We start from the raw sequence: 4028 nt of genomic DNA, 5'->3' as shown, positions 1-4028 counted from the left end.
GAGAGAGAGAGAGAAAGAGAGAGAGAAAGAGAGAGAGAAAGAGAGAGAGAGAGAGAGAGAGAAGGAGAGAGAGAGAGAGAGAGAGCACAGCTAACGTAATGTTGTATTTGGCCACGTATTCGACACGCGGAAAGGTCAACGTCTCCCAAGCATTGACCAAACATTGTTGACAAGCCTTCTAGCCCCTTGGCCTATGGTTCTGACATTTCTCTCCCCGCTCGTTCCTCATTCCATAGCACAATTTTTGAAACCCTTTTTCCTTTGTTTTGTTCTGAATTTCAATGTGCTTTGGGTCGTTCTATTTCTATGGAGTGCATTTTTTCACATTGCTGTAATGCCTGCGGATATCTTTTGGTGAGTTCGATAATATAATATAAATTATTTGAAATCCTTTGAAATCATAGGTAAAAAATCGGACTTATAAAATCAATCCAGTGGTATTCAGCTCAGCATGTGAAAGTGTGAGAAAAAAAGTGAAAGTGTCACCCGACAAAGGCTTTGGAGTCACGTTCGCTGATCATTAATATTCCCACGCTGCGTAAATAGATTGGGTGTAATGTTTGTTTGTGGAAACTGACAGCAATCTTATGGAAATCGATCTCGTCGATTTTTAGCCCGGTCCAGACCTAAATGGCTTGAATTAATCAAACGCTCACTGAGAACAAATGGAATATCTAGCCGATATGGAGGTTTTAAAAAGGGAATTTTTTAATTATTTTTTTTTGGGGGGGGGGGCGTGGGAGGGGTGTCTGCAGAATGATCCGTCCAAAGTTAAGCTCGTTTAGCTTGTGCCCAAAACCTAGTACAGGTAATTAATAAATCAACTGACGTAGTTTACTTTACATCCGTTGTCATCTGTACTTCAGTTACACTGTACTGCTGATGAGAGGAAGGTCTCAAGTGGTCTGATTCTTCCTGCTATTCAATTCTCAGAATTTGCGTCAAACCAATGTTTTTTTACGTGTCGAATTGTAGCCGTTTTTAGAACCATTTACTCATCAAGCGATTAGTGCGCTTGTCCCCGAGGCGGAGAGTCTGGGTTCGAGCCTCGGTTCCGACACGAATTTATTTTCGCTCCCTCCTGCCACCCAGCAGTAATGGGTGCCTGACTTCGAGTTGTGGAAGTAAAGGCGGCGTGGAAAGGAACTGGCCACCCTACCACAATATGTCGAAGGCCCAGGAAGTTGTCTCACTAACAAGGCAATCCCCAATGTCCGGATCGGATGCTGGAACAACTTTACTTTACTCATCAAATTGATGATCAATGCAGCAGAGCGGGTGATGGAGGGGGTAGACCCTACTTCTTGTCTTTCCCTCTTTTGTTTCTGTCCGTCTGCCTTACCTTTCACATGTTATTAAATGACCGTGTCTATGTGTTTATATTAGTCAAACAAACAAACACAGATACAAACAAATAAACAAACAAATAATCAAGCTAGGCGTTGCCAGTATACAATAGGTCAGAACATTATATAGTTTTTTTAAGGACATTGAGCGGTTGAATTTGAGGGGAGGAGGGGGAGGGGAGGGGAGAATAGTCGCGAATCCCACTTCTCCACTCTCCCTTTGGTGTCTCTGTCTATCGTTCTCGCCTTTTCTGGCACTAAATAACAGCCATTATATCGATGCGCCTCTCTTTGTTAAAACAAAAGTAAATTTATTTTTGTATGATATGTTCCCTTTTATTTAGAGCATCTTGCCCATAAGTTCACATCATACATAACGTTTACCTGTCGGAAAACCAAGACGAGCAATCTTTAAGCTCAGCTAGTACCGTACCAAATTGAGGGCAAGCGAGGCAGGGGAAGGGAAACCTAAACAAATGGGTAACAGTGAAAGATCAGGGAAACGTAGATTTTTTTTTAGAGCATCCGAGCAAAGTAATGAATGGAGAACCATGATCACCTATGTCAGTCGCAGATCTCGCACTGGATGATGATGAGTACCGTAGCCTACCACTTTCGATTATCCCAAATTAGGTGTACTTTGTCTTACTACTTAGGTTATTTTTAAGCAGGTGGTTAGTAGAGGGGACCACTGCTTGGTCTTATTTCTCTTCTTCCTTATGTTGTTTTTGTCTGTTTGTATTGACTTTTGCTTGCACTGAACGGCCTATATTGCGTCGATGTGCTTCTCTTTACATCTCCTGCCCCCCCCCTCTGTTTCTCTCTCACTCTATCTGTCTATCTATCTCTTTATCTATCTATCTATCTATCTATCTATCTATCTATCTATCTATCTATCTATCTATCACTTTCTTTCTCCCCTGTCTGTCTGTCTGTCTGTCTGTCTGTCTGTCTGTCTGTCTGTCTGTCTGTCTCTCTCTCTCTCTCTCTCTCTCTCTCTCTCTCTCTCTCTCTCTCTCTTTCGTCTTTATTTTTCTTTACTTCATCCGAAAAAAGCAAACAAAATTATACACAACGTGTACACTTCACCGACTTTACCCATGTTTGTGTAGCCCAACCTCACACACCTCTTCCTTTACCGTCCCATCAACATCTGCGTTCATCCACGCTGGTGACAGACCTCGCTGTTTTATAGAGTTTCCTCTATGTATCAAGTGGGTTCTGAACCACACTCACACCCTTGTTCACGCCACTAGACAAACACAAAACTGTCTTTTATTGCCACCCCTGGCCCGCAGCATGGCCACTTCCCACGGAGCAGTCAGGTAGTGGAGAATCTTTGGTTGGAGGGCACCACTGATGGTAAAGGTAGCCTAAGTCCAGCTTACTTTACGCACAGTTCACACTGTCAATCGCATTCATCGGATGGACTGAGTCGGAGCCAGACTGACTTTCCGTCATAGACGGGGCAAAGGCTACTGTTCGCTGGTCATTGATATTCCCACGCTGCGTAAATAGATTGAGCGTAGTAATGTTTGTTTGTGGAAACTGACAGCGATCTCATGGAAATCGATCAGCGTCGATTTTTAGCTCGGTCCAGACCTAAATGACCGGAATTAATCAAACGCTCACTGAGAACAAATGGGATATCTCTAGCCAATATGGAGGTTTTAAAAACGGATTTGGGGGGGGGGGGGGGTCTTATGTGTCTGCTGAATGATCTGTCTAAAGTTTAGCTCGTTTGGCTTGTACCCAAAACCTAGTACAAGTCATTAATACGTCGGAATTCAACTAGGTCTATGCACTAAATTTGAGTGCAGCCTTCCAAATCAAAGACGTTTGTTTTTTCAAAGATGCCGGTCCAATCAGTCAAACTGTGCCAAAACAGTAGCTGCTTTTGTCTCATACGTGAGGGAAAATCTGGCTGGCCACGACTCAGCCCAATGAATCCGATTAGCAGTGTGCACCGGGTATTATACTGGTGGTCGGCGGGTGTTCTGGTGTTGTTTGCTCCTTCTTTCCTACAACCCCCCCCCCCTAGGGGGAGGTACTACTGACTGGAGTGTCTTTAGGCCATTCTCAAAGGGGGGACATTAACATTATGCACAGTAAAATTGTAAATGTGCTGATTCATCAGTGTCATGCTCATAATTGTGCTTGAACTGCAACGGGGAACTGCTGTTTCTTTCCTGTTTCACTCATTTTTACTCTACTACTTTTGTATGTTTGTCACACGCTTGTGACCCTCTATTTCCGGGGTGCTTTGATAGTCGAAGCAGACTTTGTGCTTGTGAAGCAAAAGAGGTGAGCAGAGTAAGCTTGATTCCCTGAAAGAACTTCTCTGTTGACATCCACCCCTTGGCGATCACATGACCTTATGCAGTTGCGAGTGCCGTAAACCTTCTACTAAAACTAAACTAAACTAGATCTATCAAATATCTGTCATCTTTAGCCTCCTCCTTTACTCCGCATGTTACGTTACTCTCTAGTAACGCTTCTAATCTTGGACACTTATATTACCTAAATTGTGTTCCAAGTAGGCCTACCGTAAATCTCGTACAAGTACAAAGACTAAAATCAAAACCCAGAGTACATTGGCAGGTGCTGGAAGGGCGAGACTAGTAGGTCCTTCTTCTTTTCTCTTCCTCTGATATTTTAGTCTGTCTTGTCTTTTCTCTGCAC

At 43.3% G+C, this 4028-nt stretch overlaps 1 protein-coding gene across 4 annotated transcripts in view; it reads left to right on the top strand.

Annotated features, from left to right (window-relative positions):
- LOC101851579 overlaps positions 1-4028 on the top strand; it is a 59534-nt gene that overhangs the window by 50812 nt on the left and 4694 nt on the right. Inside the window, exon 1 of one of the 4 annotated variants that reach the window (XM_005098241.3) lies at positions 197-354. The exons of the other annotated variants lie outside the window; for them this stretch is intronic. The gene's annotated coding sequence lies outside the window, so the exon portion shown is untranslated. Of the gene's footprint in view, positions 1-196; positions 355-4028 lie in introns of those variants that run through there. 4 annotated transcript variants of the gene reach the window in all.

This window comes from Aplysia californica, unplaced genomic scaffold (assembly GCF_000002075.1).
Source record: "Aplysia californica isolate F4 #8 unplaced genomic scaffold, AplCal3.0 scaffold00176, whole genome shotgun sequence".
Classification (NCBI taxonomy): Eukaryota; Metazoa; Mollusca; class Gastropoda; order Aplysiida; family Aplysiidae; genus Aplysia; species Aplysia californica.
Note: the sequence above shows the minus strand (reverse complement) of the source record. Positions and strands in the feature narration are given on the sequence as shown.